This window comes from Panulirus ornatus, chromosome 12 (genome assembly GCF_036320965.1).
Source record: "Panulirus ornatus isolate Po-2019 chromosome 12, ASM3632096v1, whole genome shotgun sequence".
Classification (NCBI taxonomy): Eukaryota; Metazoa; Arthropoda; class Malacostraca; order Decapoda; family Palinuridae; genus Panulirus; species Panulirus ornatus.
In genome coordinates this window covers 67,662,704-67,682,984 of record NC_092235.1, presented here as the reverse complement: position 1 = coordinate 67,682,984, position 20,281 = coordinate 67,662,704, and the positions used below count along the sequence as shown (strand labels likewise).

Below are 20,281 nucleotides of genomic sequence, written 5' to 3'. Positions count from 1 at the left end.
GAGTGAATGCGGCGTTTCTTCGTCTGTTGCTGGCGCTACCTTGCTAACGTGGGAAATCAATCAATGAATCAATATATATATATATATATATATATATATATATATATATATATATATATATATTCCTATAAGTTCAATATATATATTCCTATGAGTTCACTGGGAAATGAAACACGATAAGTTCCGAAGAGCACTTATCGTGTTTCATTTCCTCGTGGACTCATAGGCATATCTTGACGCGCAAAATTGTGATCTTTTCCATTATATATATATATATATATATATATATATATATATATATATATATATATATATATATATATATATATTTCAAACTATTCGCCATTTCCCGCATCAGCAAGGTAGCGTTAAGAACAGAGGACTGGGCCTCTGAGGGAACATCCTCACCTGGCCCCCTTCTCTGTTCCTTCTTTTGGAAAATTAAAATATATATATATATATATATATATATATATATATATATATATATATATATATATATATATATATATATATATATATATATTCAGAAAGTGAGTGACTGGTCTTGGAATCATCTTTAACATCCGAATGTGAATGTGTTGATTTATTCTATCAGCGATTATAACTTCTTACCCATGATGACTACCGTAAAAGTTGGGCCTGTAACACAAATAACCAACCAACCAATCATGCAATGTTGAAACTTACTTGCTTTGGGAGGCCATACATTCATATTGTAATAGTTATACATGTTTAACTTTGATGTTGGATGCCTAGGTTGATGACCACTGGTGTTGGATGTCTGGTTTCCTAAACAATTAACGGTCAGTATAGCCAATGAATTGAAAAGCATACATACACATATAGAGGGCATATTTGTATTGAGATTACAATATATATATATATATATATATATATATATATATATATATATATATATATATATATATATATATTTTTTTTTTTTTTTTTTTTTTTTTTTTTGCTTTGTCGCTGTCTCCCGCGTTTGCGAGGTAGCGCAAGGAAACAGACGAAAGAAATGGCCCAACCCACCCCCATACACATGCCTTGATTCAATCCACTGACAGCACGTCAACCCCGGTATACCACATCGCTCCAATTCACTCTATTCTTTGCCCTCCTTTCACCCTCCTGCATGTTCAGGCCCCGATCACACAAAATCTGTTTCACTCCATCTTTCCACCTCCAATTTGGTCTCCCTCTTCTCCTCGTTCCCTCCACCTCCGACACATAGCGGTCAATCTTGGTCAATCTTTCCTCACTCATTCTCTCCATGTGACCAAACCATTTCAAAACACCCTCTTCTGCTCTCTCAACCACGCTCTTTTTATTTCCACACATCTCTCTTACCCTTACGTTACTTACTCGATCAAACCACCTCACACCACACATTGTCCTCAAACATCTCATTTCCAGCACATCCATCCTCCTGCGCACAACTCTATCCATAGTCCACGCCTCGCAACCATACAGCATTGTTGGAACCACTATTCCTTCAAACATATCCATTTTTGCTTTCCGAGATAATGTTCTCGACTTCCACACATTTTTCAAGGCTCCCAGAATTTTCGCCCCCTCCCCCACCCTATGATCCGCTTCCGCTTCCATGGTTCCATCCGCTGCCAGATCCACTCCCAGATATCTAAAACACTTCACTTCCTCCAGTTTATCTCCATTCAAACTCACCTCCCAATTGAATTGACCCTCAACCCTACTGTACCTAATAACCTTGCTCTTATTCACATTTACTCTTAACTTTCTTCTTTCACACACTTTACCAAACTCAGTCACCAGCTTGTGCAGTTTCTCACATGAATCAGCCACCAGCGCTGTATCATCAGCGAACAACAACTGACTCACTTCCCAAGCTCTCTCATCCCCAACAGACTTCATACTTGCCCCTCTTTCCAAAACTCTTGCATTCACCTCCCTAACAACCCCATCCATAAACAAATTAAACAACCATGGAGACATCACACACCCCTGCCGCAAACCTACATTCACTGAGAACCAATCACTTTCCTCTCTTTCTACACGTACACATGCCTTACATCCTCGATAAAAACTTTTCACTGCTTCTAACAACTTGCCTCCCACACCATATATTCTTAATACCTTCCACAGAGCATCTCTATCAACTCTATCATATGCCTTCTCCAGATCCATAAATGCTACATACAAATCCATTTGCTTTTCTAAGTATTTCTCACATACATTCTTCAAAGCAAACACCTGATCCACACATCCTCTACCACTTCTGAAACCACACTGCTCTTCCCCAATCTGATGCTCTGTACATGCCTTCACCCTCTCAATCAATACCCTCCCATATGATTTGCCAGGAATACTCAACAAACTTATACCTCTGTAATTTGAGCACTCACTCTTATATATATATATATATATATATATATATATATATATATATATATATATATATATATATATATATATATATATATATATCTTTCAAACCATTCGCCATTTCCCGCATTAGCGAGGTAGCGTTAAGAACAGAGGACTGGGCCTTTGAGGGAATACCCTCACCTGGCCCAATTCTCTGTTCCTTCTTTTGAAAAAAAAAAAAAAAAAGTAACCCAGAATCACCCCAAACAGACATACACATACACAGCACAACGCTTTTATAACCTGTCGTCCCGCCCAATGGAACTGACTGGCTTCCTAAGCGCTGCTGGTGCCTTCATCAAAGAGGGAAGAGGCTCTTGGGGCAGGAAGATAGGTAATAACTCCAGCCTAAGCCACGCGCCCATCCATTAATCCTTGGAATAATTGTTCGTAAATTTCTTAATTAGTCAGGTCACGGGGATCCTTAGCACCAGTTTATTGGTTATTAAGTTAGCATCAGCGGTAATAATTGTCTTCATTACCTTGCATCGATTTTTTTTTCAAGAAAGCCCCTAAACATTACTTTCAATTTTTCTATTCTTTTTAAGTCAAATTCTAAAAGTTACTGAATGTACTGAACAAAGATCTATTGTCTAAAAGTTTATATATATATATATATTGGAAAGGATCACAATTTTGCGCGTGATCAAGATATTCCTATGAGTCCATATATATATATATATATATATATATATATATATATATATATATATATATATATATATATATATATATATATATATTGTAAATCTTGGACCTGTTCCATAGTCTTATATTTATCAATTAGTTTTATGAGTTACCTAACAACAGTTTATAGAGTTAGATGTGTTAAAGGTGAAGAAGTTTTACGTCTCTCTCTCTCTCTCTCTCTCTCTCTCTCTCTCTCTCTCTCTCTCTCTCTCTCTCTCTCTCTCTCTCTCTCTCTCCGTCGAGGATCACCCTGAACTAATCTTCGGCCATCCACTTTCACTATTTGCTTTGAGAAGCCAGTTTGAAGTCACTTGTCCCGAGACTACAGAGTTCGGCGTGGCCACCAGAGCCAGAAGACCGGCCCGCCATTCAGCCTAGGTCCTACATAACACCAACACTCCCTGCCCTCAGGCCGTCTCAGTGGCTCCAGATTTCACATCATGATTATCAAACTTGATTGTAAAAGTTAATTATATATATCATCTGCCCTCTTCTCTACAGATTATATGAGTGATACTGGACGGTGTTTGTATCACTAGTTTGGCATCCACTAGGGAAACCAAGGCTTCATTGTCCTTTTATACCTTAACCTTTGAACTGACTTATATGTCACAACATGCCCGATACCCGCATTTCTCCTATGCTAGAACCTGCCCCTCAAATACCACAACTAGCTAAAGTTGCATGCGTAAACCCATGTGGTAGCAGTAACCTTTAGTCATTCCTCTTTCAGTAGTGCACACTATAGCATCCCCAAACTCATCCCTCTTGAAGTAACCGATGGTAAAGCCTCCAACGCTTACCCGTCCTGTCGAGCAACACACATAAGAACTTTACACTGAATGCATTTTTTTTTTTTTTTTTTTTTCTGACTAGTCTCACGTGAGTCAGGAGGCCAAGAGAAGTTTATACGGCAGCTCCGCGTCAGTTGCTCGCTGGCGGCGTGAGAGAGAGGTTGCGCTGCGCTACGTTCCTGCGCGGGTGTCAGGCGGACCCTATACTGTAATGTTGACTCGCCAGTAGACTCGCTTCTACAGAACTCAGTCAGAAAAATATAGCTCTTCTCGAATATTCACAGATTGTGTTATGTGTTATTGTGAAACAAACTGTGTACATTACGATTAGATTTATCGAAGAAAAACTTGTAGGTGTATGCCTGGACACGACGGTGGTATATAAGTTGAGGTGATCTTGTGGAATAGCTAATTCTTGAGGATTACCTGGCACGATTGATCAACAAAAACAGGTAAGTAGTGTAGTGTTACATGTGATTATCATTAGGAAAAAAAAAAAACGAAGTAGGTATGATCAGCAAACCCAGTTTTGTTTCTCCAGTAACATAGCTTGGTACTGTCTTATATCTGTAGTTATTATATCCAGCATGATTCATCAGAGGCTTGAGCAGTGTATGAAAATCATCATTCTGGTTAACTCTAGTTGGGATAGATTTGGTTTCAACTTCATAAAAGGTTTGGTTAGCAAAAGACGTCACTTTAACTGAGTGGGAACTTAAATGTCCTGGTTAGTCTAGGCTGAGATCGGTTACGCTTGTGTGATTGCCTAGACAATAATGAGTTGCCTGATAATGAAGCTTACCGAATGAATTCTAACGAACTCATGGATTAGGTAAGATTCCTTACAGGATCCCTCCTCCGAGATCCGCCAACAGGTCCCCAGAGGCTGGGGTATTTACGATGCAAATGTTAGGGTCGGGTTTGCATTCTTTCCAGATGAGGACCGTGGCCGATGTGAATAATGGGATGGATGGTAGGTGTCAGTCCTTCGGTGACTACTATTGTGAAGGGGGTTTGACAAACGGGGGTCAAAGTAATTGTGAAAGAAAAGGCAGTTTGCTGGTTCTTAGCCCCGAGGCCATTACTCGAACCAGCTGATGTCACTGGGGCTAGGTTTCACGTCAGTTAAGGCCCATTTCAACAACTTTTCGAGGCAGTTGTTACCTTGAGGATTAGTCTTAGGCAGTTAGTACCCTCTGAATGAGTGTAAAGGTCACTTAGTGTTTTGATAGTTTTTGTTTTAGCTGGTACCATGTAAACGTATTATCAGACCAGTCGAGTGTTATTTGTACATTCCATTTTGCACTTAAGACATTGGCCGGTTGTTGACACTTTTTTTGAGCAACTAGACAATTTGTAAGCCTTTCTCAGGCGCTTACAGAGAAAGAGGATTATCTGCTTTTCACCACCTTTTTTTGTACCCACGGGAGAATCCTGTGGGCATCAATTATGCTGCACGCGTTGTATGGATGCATTCATTTATGTGTTGTGCTTGTGCATTTGCATAATTAAGTCATTGTAGGTAGATTTTTTTATTATCTATTATCGTGATTGTGAATCGGAGACGTGAATGTCAATGATATCATTGTGTTCCTGTAATCTTCATTGTGTTCCTGTAATCTTCGGATTATAGTTTTCAGGTAAGTTCCATTAAGTTGGTAATTACTGGAAAAGTCTGGAGGTGTGTGTCTAGCAATGAGGTAGCTTTGCGAGTCTTTACGTGAATCTTGTCATTTCTTTTGAGGATCCCTGTTCGGGCCAGTGGAAGAATTTGTGTTAAGAAAGATCACGATCGTGGTATTGATATCTAAATGTCATTTTAGATGGAACTAGTAACAGGAAAATGTATTTTTCTATGTTATACAGACATCTGGAACAGATTCTTCTTTTGGGCGACGACGCTTGCTGTTAAAATGCAAGTAAGTCATGCTGATCAGTCACACTGTTAGCATAAGGTACACACGGTATTTGGTATTTCCCTTGGTGGACAACTAAGCTATCATATTTTTCCCGAGTAAAGTTAATTTTACTATTATCAGTTCTTTTACACAGGTCAGTGTGAAAGTTTGACATACCTAGGTAGTAATTTTTATTCGTTGGAACCATTACTTACGTCTCATTGATTTGATGGTGCGTCGATTCCCAGAACAAGCAACGTAGTCAGCTGTAATATAAATGTGCAGAATTTGAAATCAGTTTGTCATTTTCAGAAATGTGTAACTTTTCTTGTAAATGCCAGAGAAGCAAGAATGTTTATTTTTCTCTTTGACGCTGATCATTTATGGTCGTTTTTTCAAGGTTCATGTTTGTCCAGAATTAAGGTTAATTTTTTTTTCCTATTTGAAATTTACACGCTGGAGAAGGATGATGTGAATGGAATTGGGCAGAGTTGGTGTTGCCATCCACCCGCTCATTGATTGTGATCAGGCAGGGCAATGTTGACCACGGGGTTAGGATTGGCACAGATCATTTTTAAACAATTGCTTTCACTGTTAACTGACCGCGTTCACTACGGTCCCGTTCCTCTGTTTGAAGTCCTCTTCAACTCCCAGCTTTCCATCTTGCCATTACTTGGTATTGTCCTGCGGCGAGCATCTTGGCTTCCCACGTCTCAGTCGCTACAGCTGCTGGATTGTAGCCTGGGGCATATCCCTCCCATCCCCCATCCTGGAGCGTCCTCACCCACCTCCTCCACCGCTTCAGGATCGTCCCTTCCCTTTCCATTGGTTTCCTTCCCCAGCCCCGGTCAGATGTAGGTGAGTCAGCGGGGAATCGTCACCTGGGAACTCGAACTGGATATTGACGTTTTCGGCGTCCCTGCCCTGTTGACTCAACATTCCTGACCATTTATACAAGGGAAAATTCCTGAGATGTAAGGCGATACGTAAGTATTTTAGGTTTACATTTTAGTTTACGGACGCTAAACTTAGTGTAAGAAGGACTCTCTCCCTGTGAACAGACCTGATCATGTAAACAGTGTGGAAACTTTTTGCAGTGATCTTAGTGAGCGAGAATATTGTAAATTTATATACAGAGTTTTGTAAGTCGGGGCCGGTGACACTTTAAAAGAATGTATTTGAAGATTTTGCATATAATTCGAAACCTGGTCATGACCAAGGAACCCAATGAAGCTAACAAGAGTCAACACTGCCTGTTATCAGCCGTCATTTAGAAATTGCATCTTCGATCAGCATATATTTAACCTTATATAAATAGATATGAATAAATGAAAAAATAAAATACTTATATTGTACTTAATTGCCGTCTCCTGCGTCAGCGAGGTAGCGCAAGGAAACACGAGAAATGGCCCAGCCCACCCACATGCACATGTATATACATGAATATATATAAATCTCGGGCATCATTTTCCTTACTGCAGGCTTATCTTTTGTAACCGACGATGGTGTTATTCTTCATCACATATCTTGTAATCTTCTACTGCTGTATAACCTGATCCTTTAAGAAGTGAATCATTGCCAGATGTCGCGAGTTTAAGGAGGACGGTGTGCTGCTTGTGGGGTCCAGTTGTCTGGGTAAGTGCAGTCCGACCTCATCCTTTCGTTTCCTGTCTTGGCGAATAATGGCGTGTTCATCCTAAATGAAAAATGAATTTTCCTTGACATGAGTTACTGCTTCATGCTTTTTCCTTGGCTGTCTCATCTTTTGGTCCCCTGAGTTTAATTCATAGAACTTTTATTCCGTCTTGATGTCTCATGTTATCAGAACGTGACCGGTCGGTAAGGAACATTTATTAGCAATACCTTGGGACACCTATTTATAATTTAATTTGCCAGTGTAGATGCTGTCGCCACTATCAAATTGTCATTATTTCTTGCACGGCGTTCTAGGCTCGGTTAGGTATTTTTTGCTGTGATGTGCAAAAGGTTGTTAGCGCCTTTATATATTATTTTGTGAAAGGAACGACGCCACATATATATTCCCGTTTAATATATATATATATATATATATATATATATATATATATATATATATATATATATATATATATATATATTTCTTTTTCTTTCAAACTATTCGCCATTTCCCGCGTTAGCGAGGTAGCGTTAAGAACAGAGAACTGGGCCTTTGAGGGAATATCCTCACCTGGCCCCCTTCTCTGTTCCTTCTTTTGGAAAATTAAAAAAAAAAAAAAAAAAAAAAATATATATATATATATATATATATATATTTTTTTTTTTTTTTTTTTTTATACTTTGTCGCTGTCTCCCGCGTTTGCGAGGTAGCGCAAGGAAACAGACGAAAGAAATGGCCCAACCCCCCCCATACACATGTACATACACACGTCCACACACACAAATATACATACCTACACAGCTTTCCATGGTTTACCTCGGACGCTTCACATGCCTTGATTCAATCCACTGACAGCACGTCAACCCCTGTATACCACATCGCTCCAATTCACTCTATTCCTTGCCCCCCTTTCACCCTCCTGCATGTTCATGCCCCGATCACACAAAATCTTTTTCACTCCATTTTTCCACCTCCAATTTGGTCTCCCTCTTCTCCTCGTTCCCTCCACCTCCGACACATATATCCTCTTGGTCAATCTTTCCTCACTCATTCTCTCCATGTGCCCAAACCATTTCAAAACACCCTCTTCTGCTCTCTCAACCACGCTCTTTTTATTTCCACACATCTCTCTTACCCTTACGTTACTTACTCGATCAAACCACCTCACACCACACATTGTCCTCAAACATCTCATTTCCAGCACATCCATCCTCCTGCGCACAACTCTATCCATAGCCCACGCCTCGCAACCATACAACATTGTTGGAACCACTATTCCTTCAAACATACCCATTTTTGCTTTCCGAGATAATGTTCTCGACTTCCACACATTCTTCAAGGCTCCCAGAATTTTCGCCCCCTCCCCCACCCTATGATCCGCTTCCGCTTCCATGGTTCCATCCGCTGCCAGATCCACTCCCAGATATCTAAAACACTTCACTTCCTCCAGTTTTTCTCCATTCAAACTCACCTCCCAATTGAATTGACCCTCAACCCTACTGTACCTAATAACCTTGCTCTTATTCACATTTACTCTTAACTTTCTTCTTTCACACACTTTACCAAACTCAGTCACCAGCTTCTGCAGTTTCTCACATGAATCAGCCACCAGCGCTGTATCATCAGCGAACAACAACTGACTCACTTCCCAAGCTCTCTCATCCCCAACAGACTTCATACTTGCCCCTCTTTCCAAAACTCTTGCATTCACCTCCCTAACAACCCCATCCATAAACAAATTAAACAACCATGGAGACATCACACACCCCTGCCGCAAACCTACATTCACTGAGAACCAATCACTTTCCTCTCTTCCTACACGTACACATGCCTTACATCCTCGATAAAAACTTTTCACTGCTTCTCACAACTTGCCTCCCACACCATATATTCTTAATACCTTAATATATATATATATATATATATATATATATATATATATATATATATATATATATATATATATATATATATATATATAGATATATATAATGTGGGGAGGTTAGTAAGTTACTGTTTGCTGATAACGCGAAGCTGGGGACATTATTTGACTATCTGTCAGGGGAAGCATTATCAGATATTTTCCATTATTATTTCAAATATAGAAGACTTTCATTATGTTACATTTTGATATCAAAACAAAAAGATTTTCGGGCAAAAAATACCTTAACCTATTACCCACAATTTCTGGTATTTTTCTTGGGTTAATAGATTTTCTTAAAAACTTCAGTGTAAATATATTTTATGCTCAATATGAATCTGGGGTTGAAATGTGTGTAGCCATTAAATCTTGTAATTAAACATTTAAATGACTGAAAGTTTTAACCTTTTTTTTATCATTCGTTTCGTATTGTATATTTGTCGGTCAGGGCCAGCGTTACACTATTTCCTAGTTTTTGATATTTTTCTTTGGTTGATAGATTTTCTTGAAAACCTCGGTATAAGGCCTGATTTTCATGCTCAGTGAGAATCTGGGGTTGAAATATTGTTGGAGGCGATTAAATCTTGTAATTAAGTATTTAAATGATTACATGTTTAAACGATGTTTTGATTATTTGTTGATTGGGTACCAGTTGGTCAGGGGAAGAATTATGATATAATTTCCAAGATTATTTCCAGTAAAGAAGCGCTTCAGCACATCCTTTTCAGCTCTTACACATACTCTTCTTACAATCACACGTCTCTTATCCAGTTATTTCTTACGAACCGTCATGACTCCACATGTCCTCATACACATAAGTTTTCAGTATATCCACCTTGTTCTGTATTCTTTTTCCATGTAGGCCCCCCCTCCTCTCATTCCTTGCATCCATACAACACCGACGGGACTGCTAGACCATCAGACTTACCAGTTTTTAGATACTCTCGTGTTTACTGATCATTCATTCTCACTGGGCGTGACGCTATGGTTGTCATTCATTCTTATCCGACGTGAGGCGATGTGGGCTCGTCATTCATTCCCATCCGGCGTGAGACGCTGTGGTTTCGAGCCAACGGTTCAGTTGCATAACGGCAGTTCGTGGCTTCTCCTCTGGGTATAACTTTACAGGTCAAGGAGAGCATTTTACTGCCTGCTTTTGTGGATAGAAAATTACAATCAGGCAGTCCCTGGACATGCATGAAAACAAAGACACACGCTGGTCGTTTATTATTTCTCAAGATGTATAAGTAGGTAATCACACACACACACACACACACACACACACACACACACACACACATATATATATATATATATATATATATATATATATATATATATATATATATATATATATATATATATATATATATATCTTTTTCTTTTCTTTCATACTATTCGCCATTTCCCGCATTAGCGAGGTAGCGTTGAGAACAGAGGACTGGGCCCTTGAGGGAATATCCTCACCTGGGCCCCTTCTCTGTTCCCTCTTTTGGAAAAAAAAAAAAAAAAAAAATATATATATATATATATATATATATATATATATATATATATATATATATATATATATATTATATGGGAGGGTATTGATTGAGAGGGTGAAGGCATGCACAGAGCATCAGATTGGGGAAGAGCAGTGTGGTTTCAGAAGTGGTAGAGGATGTGTGGATCAGGTGTTTGCTTGAAGAATGTATGTGAGAAATACTTAGAAAAGCAAATGGATTTGTATGTAGCATTTATGGATCTGGAGAAGGCATATGATAGAGTTGATAGAGATGCTCTGTGGAAGGTATTAAGAATATATGGTGTGGGAGGCAAGTTGTTAGAAGCAGTGAAAAGTTTTTATCGAGGATGTAAGGCATGTGTACGTGTAGGAAGAGAGGAAAGTGATTGGTTCTCAGTGAATGTAGGTTTGCGGCAGGGGTGTGTGATGTCTCCATGGTTGTTTAATTTGTTTATGGATGGGGTTGTTAGGGAGGTGAATGCAAGAGTTTTGGAAAGAGGGGCAAGTATGAAGTCTGTTGGGGATGAGAGAGCTTGGGAAGTGAGTCAGTTGTTGTTCGCTGATGATACAGCGCTGGTGGCGGATTCATGTGAGAAACTGCAGAAGCTGGTGACTGAGTTTGGTAAAGTGTGTGAAAGAAGAAAGTTAAGAGTAAATGTGAATAAGAGCAAGGTTATTAGGTACAGTAGGGTTGAGGGTCAAGTCAATTGGGAGGTGAGTTTGAATGGAGAAAAACTGGAGGAAGTGAAGTGTTTTAGATATCTGGGAGTGGATCTGGCAGCGGATGGAACCATGGAAGCGGAAGTGGATCATAGGGTGGGGGAGGGGGCGAAAATTCTGGGAGCCTTGAAGAATGTGTGGAAGTCGAGAACATTATCTCGGAAAGCAAAAATGGGTATGTTTGAAGGAATAGTGGTTCCAACAATGTTGTATGGTTGCGAGGCGTGGACTATGGATAGAGTTGTGCGCAGGAGGATGGATGTGCTGGAAATGAGATGTTTGAGGACAATGTGTGGTGTGAGGTGGTTTGATCGAGTAAGTAACGTAAGGGTAAGAGAGATGTGTGGAAATAAAAAGAGCGTGGTTGAGAGAGCAGAAGAGGGTGTTTTGAAATGGTTTGGTCACATGGAGAGAATGAGTGAGGAAAGATTGACCAAGAGGATATATGTGTCGGAGGTGGAGGGAACGAGGAGAAGAGGGAGACCAAATTGGAGGTGGAAAGATGGAGTGAAAAAGATTTTGTGTGATCGGGGCCTGAACATGCAGGAGGGTGAAAGGAGGGCAAAGAATAGAGTGAATTGGAGCGATGTGGTATACCGGGGTTGACGCGCTGTCAGTGGATTGAATCAAGGCATGTGTATGGGGGTGGGTTGGGCCATTTCTTTCGTCTGTTTCCTTGCGCTACCTCGCAAACGCGGGAGACAGCGACAAAGCAAAAAAAAAAAAAAAAAAATATATATATATGTATGTACTATACAGTGCACGACGGGAGTAAATAGTCACTTTGACGGGGCTTTGTCACTGAGAGTGCAGTCCTGTCAGTGAGCTTCTCACTACAAAGGAATCAATCTTTTTCCTGCTGCTGGAAGAAGCGCGGTCTTGGAGCTACAAGAGCTGCTGGAAAAGGGGGTCCCTTGGGGTAATTCCAGGACCTTTTCAAGAAAGAGATACCATGGCAGTTTCATATATATATATATATATATATATATATATATATATATATATATATATATATATATATATATATATAGAGAGAGAGAGAGAGAGAGAGAGAGAGAGGGGGGGGGGGGGGTGAGGTGTTGGTCCCTGACAGAGTGAGTCATCTTTGACAAGGCTGTATCATTTAGGAGTAGTCTCTTCAGTGAATTTCACACTCCATTTCCCTACTTCTGGAAAGAGGACGGCCTTAGGTGGCATTTTTTTTTTTTTTTTTTTTTTTTTTTTTTTTGCCCTATTTTAGGGTACTCGGGTACATACAGAAAATAAGAAAGTATAGCTAGTTAATTGATTGATGTTTGAGGTATTGAAAACGCTCAGGATGGACTTCACCTGATCTCAACATATCTTGTGATCCCAGCGAACGACTAGTTGAATAGCATTAAAGTCTGGGTGACCAAAAGAAAACTTAAACACGAAAAAAAGTGTAAGGTAAGCCCCGTCCATTCGGAATGAGTTTCGCTGCCTCTGGAACCTACAGTCACGAATAATGGAACTAGTTCTGTATCCTGCAGCAGCACTAACAATACCCCTAAGGACCAGTTGGTCCCGTCTCATCTTGTCCAGTAACCACAGTGGTCGGTCAGTTGCAATAATAACCGGTTTTTGAACTGACGGCAAAAGTTTACAGGTTTCCGAGTTGCGAAGGTTACAAGTTATATTTTTCATCCAGATATTGATTATTTAGTGGAATATTAAAGTGTTTGTTATATATGGTTGACTTTTTTTCATAGATTAATTGTAAAAGTTATTGCTCTAGCAGGTATGTGTGATGCATCAGTACTTACAGAACAGACCAGCAAACTTGGTTGTGTAACTAATTTGTCTGTGTCTGTAGTCTTACACGTAACGTTACTTACATAATCCACGGTTCATGTGATATGATGCTGAACATGGGATGAGACCTGGGTGAATGATAATGTCCAACCGTGTTTGAATGTAGTTCTGATGTCTACCACCAGACGGTGTCTGGAAGAGATATGCAAATATGGAGCCTGGAAAGTTGTGGTCACATCAGTGTAGTCGTATGTTACCTTTAAAGGCCCATGGGCACGGACATATAGCCAGTGTGCCATAGTAGAAAGTGAATATAAACGTCATTCTAACCAGCGTCAACAAACTGTATGTACAGTACTCTTTTTGTACTATGATTGCTCAACCACCACGAAATCAACGCCATTGTTTGAATTCAAATGTTGCCATAATGTGGCTTCATGGATCATATCCTATACTCAGGTTTTAGAACTCAGATATGATGCATGCATATGTTTATGTGTGTTTATATATCAAGTCTTAAGTTATTGCGGAGGAGGAACTTCCTTGCTGAGGCCGAACTTGAATAATCTAAAGTTTTGAGGATCAGTAAAAGTTACAAAGGCTTTTGTTGTGGGACGACATAACTGTAGTTATGATATTAGGTTTTTATTTCTAAAGCGACACAAGGTTTCCAGTATACATCGTAGTCGTATGCCAGTGGTTTTCTCAGGTAAGACCACTGTATAATCCCAGAGAGAACTTTAGTTATGTGTCAGGCCTCTCCGGCACTGGCTCCTGGCTCAAGGATTTGATGTGAATATCATGGGTACGACGCGAGAGCACGACCCTTGAGTATGACGCTACGACCCTTGGGTATGATGGGCTGGCCTTTGACCTTACCTGTGAAGATCGTAGCTACCTAAAAGGGTCGTACTGTCGTGGTCGAGAGTAGTACTGTTGTGCTAAAGGGTCATCCAGTCGTGTTTGAATGATTATGACGTCGTGTTCAAGATGGGAGATAGTTAAGTATAGTCGAGTTTTGAGGTTATTACGGCCTGTTGTGTATTACCAGCCGCGTCTGCTGTCTGAGACACTAGTTCCTGTCCACGCCCACGCCTGCCGTGCGAGACAGTGTCTGCCCACGCCCACGCCTGCCGTCCGATCCAGCAACGCCCACGCCTGCCCTCTGAGCCAGCAGTGTCTGGGAGAACCTGCTTATGCTTATTGCAAGATTGTTGATATTTTTAATGGAACTTATTGTTTTCCTCGGAGTTACATGTGTTACCTGTCACTGCCCATAATTGCGAAAGTCACCATTGTTGGATATAGCATCTTGTATAATGTAGTGCAGTGTATGCAAATTAAGGTTGTGAAATATATGAAAATTGTTGATATATTTTACAGTTCTGAGTTCCCTTGACATTTGTGTTGAGAATATGAGAATAGATTTAGACTAGACTGAACGTTGGTCGTGCGGATGGGTGAACAAAAACTAGCTCGTGCTTTGGAAATGTAATATTTGATGCTTTATATTTTCGCTTATGAGCGTACGTCATACCCTTTTTGAAGGCTTTGGGTGGTCACAATTATTTGGCAGATGATTTTAATGTAAAGGTGTTTAAGACCAGCTTCCATATATATATATTTTTTTCTCTTTTTCTTTCGCTCACGGCTATGCAGAATCGAGACTTGTGGTTCATTGTGCTTAAGAGCGGGAGGAGGAGGTGGGGATGTGGGGGGGGGGAGGAGTCGTGTTTGTTTCAGTTTCTTTTGACTGCTTAAGCCCGACGACGGGAGGACAGAAGGGCCTCAGGCTTGTGTTCGAGTGTCGTACTGCTTTTTCGGTGGTGTTGAGGGCGTCAGCCAAACCTCGCTGTACCTTACAAAAACTCACCTACCAGGCTTACCTTTGCCTCCCCTGGCTTAACATAACACAGCGTAATAAAAATTTTTATGGCATGGACCATTTGTGTGAAAGTGCGAGGTTCATTTTACACGTAATGGCGAGCTGAAAGGTTTGTTGCCGTACCGTTACCTGATCCGTAGCAACTCTCCAGCAGACACTGGGTGTCCACACCTCTCCAGCAGACACTGGGTGTCCACACCTCTCCAGCAGATACTGGGTGTCCACACCTCTCCAGCAGATACTGGGTATCCACACCTCTCCAGCAGATACTGGGTATCCACACCTCTCCAGCAGACACTGGGTGTCCACACCTCTCCAGCAGATACTGGGTGTCCACACCTCTCCAGCAGATACTGGGTATCCACACCTCTCCAGCAGATACTGGGTATCCACACCTCTCCAGCAGATACTGGGTGTCCACACCTCTCCAGCAGATACTGGGTATCCACACCTCTCCAGCAGACACTGGGTGTCCACACCTCTCCAGCAGATACTGGGTATCCACACCTCTCCAGCAGATACTGGGTGTCCACACCTCTCCAGCAGATACTGGGTATCCACACCTCTCCAGCAGACACTGGGTGTCCACACCTCTCCAGCAGATACTGGGTATCCACACCTCTCCAGCAGACACTGGGTGTCCACACCTCTCCAGCAGATACTGGGTATCCACACCTCTCCAGCAGATACTGGGTGTCCACACCTCTCCAGCAGATACTGGGTATCCACACCTCTCCAGCAGACACTGGGTGTCCACACCTCTCCAGCAGATACTGGGTATCCACACCTCTCCAGCAGACACTGGGTGTCCACACCTCTCCAGCAGATACTGGGTATCCACACCTCTCCAGCAGATACTGGGTGTCCACACCTCTCCAGCAGATACTGGGTATCCACACCTCTCCAGCAGACACTGGGTGTCCACACCTCTCCAGCAGATACTGGGTGTCCACACCTCTCCAGCAGATACTGGGTGTCCACACCTCTCCAGCAGATACTGGGTATCCACACCTCCAAGCAGATACCGGGTGTCCACACCTCTCCAGCAGGTACTGGGTGTCCACACCTCTCCAGCATATACTGGGTGTCCACACCTCTCCAGCAGATACTGGGTGTCTACACCTACAGATACTGGGTGTCCACACCTCTCCAGCAGATACTGGGTGTCTACACCTACAGATACTGGGTATCCACACCTCTCCAGCAGATACTGGGTGTCCACTAAAGCCTTGAACAACGACGGAAATTGTTTATGGCTACGTACATGATGATCTCAACGCCTCCAGTGGTTTATATGATTAGTACCTGATAATAACCATGTTCAAGTTGGTATATAATCCGGGCATGTATGCATGTATGTACGTATGTATGTATGTATGTATTGTATGTATGTATTGTATTATTTTGTTGATGGTGGTACAAGGCCATCATGAGTAGATGGGTTGAGCAAGGGAGGCTCAGAGCCAGCGACAGTCTTGCTGGTGTAGAGAAGCTTAAGTGGGATGGTTGCCATGGCAACTTCTCCAAGACAGCCAAACATCAGCTAACGATGCTCCCTCCCCTAACTTCCTCACCACCCACGGCTAGTGTAGGTTATAATGATGTATTTAAAGCCTGGTTTATGGATGCTCTGTCCTTAACTGTTATATTTGGTTACGTTATATCGTTCACTGAAGATCATTTTCCCAAGTTTTCTACATATTTGTTGTTTCCTCTGATCAGCTTTATGTAATGTTCTGCACACGCACGCTGGACACTCGATGTACCTGTGATAGTGAGGTGAATCCTGGGGTGAGAGAGAGAGAGAGAGAGAGAGAGAGAGAGAGAGAGAGAGAGAGAGAGAGAGAGAGAGAGAGAGAGAGAGAGCGGGCGTGGGCGTGACTGATGTCTAGCGTGAACAGCCGCCGCCCACCATCTCCTGCGGCCGATGAACTCGCACGCGCGCGAGCACGTCGTCGCGGCTCGTGCTGCCGCACGCGTCCCCAACCACCACACAGCCACAATTCGTCACCACCGCTGTGCCGCCGCACGCGTCCCTGTCACCACCACCACCTTCGCACGCGTCCCCACCACCACCACCACCACATCTGTACGCGTCTTCACCACAACACAGCCGCATGCGTCTTCACCACTACACAGCCGCATGCGTCATCACCACTGCACAGCCGCATGCGTCACTACCACTGCGCAGCCGCATGCGTCCCCGCCACCAACACAACATTACCCCTGCATCCTTCCCATCTTGTTTTCGACGTGATGAGTCCATAGCTAACCTTCCTGCTGATATGACCAGTCTTTCCTACACTGCGCTGTCCTCATACTGTATGATATGTATCCAGATATCCTCCTTATCCTTCTCTCCCTCTGCTCCCTGATCTTTTGCCAAGTGTTCCTTGCCCGAGGTCTTCGCCCATCTCTCCCAGTAAGGTGTGTGGGCCGGAGGACATAACCTATGTGACGACGTATGAATCTAAGCGAGTTCCTGTCCTTGCTCTTGCTCGTCTGTTTCCCCACTCTTACCCAAACTCACAAACTCTCCTCGCTTGGTAGTCCGCCTTGCGCCACTCCCTCCACTAACATGGCGATCGTTCTAAAACCTTCTAATCACCGCCCCTGTCGCTCTCGCATCTAGTGTCCCGAAAGGTCTGCGAACTCTCCTATCCTACCTCTCGCGTTCTTAGAATCCTCTTCCAGATGACCAGCTCGGCTTCGGCGATGCAGTTACCACTTGTGATAACCTCTCTTGTATGGACCTCCTGTGTTCCTCTTCCTATAGGGAATTTGATGAACCTCTGAACCAGCAGACACGGTGCGGCACAAGTCTTTGTCTGCTTAGCTTCCCTCGGCTGCTTATATGCTTCTCTCTGTTCTCTGACATATATAGTTTCCTTCCCAGTCGCACCATCACGGTAGACGTTGATGGAGTGACTTCTCTCTCGCTTATCTTGTCAACAGCGGCGTCCCTAAGGGATCTGTGCTGGTCTGTCCATAAAAGATTTTGTCTCCAGCTTCCAACTCACTCTTAACTCGGATGATACATACTTCAACTCGCTCTCCGTCCCCGTGTGTCACTCTGATACTCGTTCTTTTGATTCCGACGAGTGCAGGCAGCATCTTCGAGCGCTACAGCAGAAGAAATAAAGTCTATTTATATCTCTTTCTAAATCCCGCTTGCTTCCTTGTCTCATATTTCAAAACAGTCATCTAATTTTGTAACATAAAGTTTTGGTTTATCCATATCATCTACTGTGCTTTCTAATCCCACATAAAGAACGTAACATTGACAGTTTACTCCCTAATAATGTCTGTGGTATATGCACTGTAGATGCCACTGCTGTTTTTCTTCTAATTAGTTCGTTCATAACTGCTGGGGTCCTCAGTCGCTCCTGTGTGGAATACTTCTCACATATCTGGGGAGTCATAGGCTTTATGGATTCAGAATCACTTCTTCAACTTTCCGAATCTCTTCGCCGGTTTACCCTATTCTTTGTCTGTTGTATTATTCCTGCCACTGGTTTCGTAAGCTGTCTGCTCGTGCCCCGGCCTCTAAAACCCTGCTAGTCGGCCGTTGCTTCCCATAGTTTCTGTGTAGAGACCGAGCACATGAGGATTAGCCGTTACGATACCTCCTTTCCTCACATAGCGAAGCCGTGCACTTGTCCTACGTTTTTTACCTCTTCCTGTGTAACTTTCCCACCGTCAACATACGAGTCTGCCAGTCACCCGTGGGGCTCCCATGTATTCCTCCCTTACTTTTCTCTCTTCATAAACCTCGTGTTTTACAGTTCAACCATATGATTATGATCAAGGTATTCTGTCTGTGTCGTGTTGGGTTCTGTAAGAAAACATCGCTGGGGAGATGAGAATCTCTCTCGGGTACGGCCGTACACTCACTCACTCACCCCTGTATATGGACAGGTCCTCACGCCTTCCCTGCAACCCCTCCCCCCCCCACACCCCTCCATCCCCAGTGATTCAGCCCCGAGGGATCGGTGGCGGGTTGGGCCAGGCCCTACAGGGTCGGGTGGGCATGCCCCTGGCGATGGCTGACCATGCCAAGGGCGGATGGGTGGAGGTTGATTAGTTCGTAACAGACTGATGGTGATTGTGTGTGTGTGTGTGTGTGTGTGTGTGTGTGTGTGTGTGTGTGTGTGTGTGTGTGGTGTATTTCCCTGTCTCTCAGCCTTGTTTACATGTATCATGGCTTTACTCCTATTGATATACGTCACATACACACGCACACCCCAGGTACCCATTTATCGACCGGTCCTAAGAGGAGGATGAACACCTGGGTTGGATATGTGCCGACTACCGCGTCCAGGATTCGAACCTATGTGAGCGAGATCCTAGGTGGACCAGTGTTGTGTCATGATCAGTAAGGCCGACTGCTACACCACGGGAGTGTGTCTGTGGAAACGCGTCGCCTCAGGAACCCTTTGCAGTGTTGTAAGCGCAAGCCAGTATACGGGCGCTGGTATCACGCCGACGTAAGAAAACCCTATTTAGAATTAGCTCGCCGACTGCGACATGTTACCTGCATACTTGACGGGAACCCACAGAAAAGAGAACCTGGAGAGTGTGGTGTGGAACCCATGTCACGACCTGCATACGTGTGGGGCAGGAGAGGAAGGACATGTGGTGGAGGAGGAGTGAGGTTGTGTGTTATACATGTATTTATAACTCGAATACTGAAAGCCTCAAATGATTCAGTGCAGATGTCACTCATCAAGATTTTGAAAAGTTTTAACATGAATATAGAACCCACCAATTACAAGACCGCTAGATTACAAAGCTATTAAATGCCAGATAACTCTGCCTCGATAAGTTCAGCAACCCAGCTCCAGTGACATATAAAGGTTCCCTACCTGAGGTGTAAATTACAAGAGAACATCACTGTAGCTCAGGGAAACGTATCACAAAAGAGGAACTGGTGGAGTAACAATCTATCTCGATGGCACAGCAGACAGATGTACCAATCTGGAGAAAAAAAGAATAATACTTTAGATTTCTTATTCACACATTGAAGTGTGACATGATGATCTCAGATA

General features: G+C 42.6%; 1 protein-coding gene across 2 annotated transcripts in view; it reads left to right on the top strand.

Annotated features, from left to right (window-relative positions):
* Positions 1 to 4,040: 4,040 nt before the first annotated feature.
* The window catches only part of Cad96Cb (protocadherin Fat 4-like Cad96Ca), a 229,257-nt gene continuing 213,016 nt past the window's right edge, over positions 4,041 to 20,281 (top strand). For both annotated transcript variants that reach the window (XM_071668117.1, XM_071668114.1), the window contains exon 1: positions 4,041 to 4,345. The gene's annotated coding sequence lies outside the window, so the exon portion shown is untranslated. The remainder of the gene's footprint in view (positions 4,346 to 20,281) is intronic.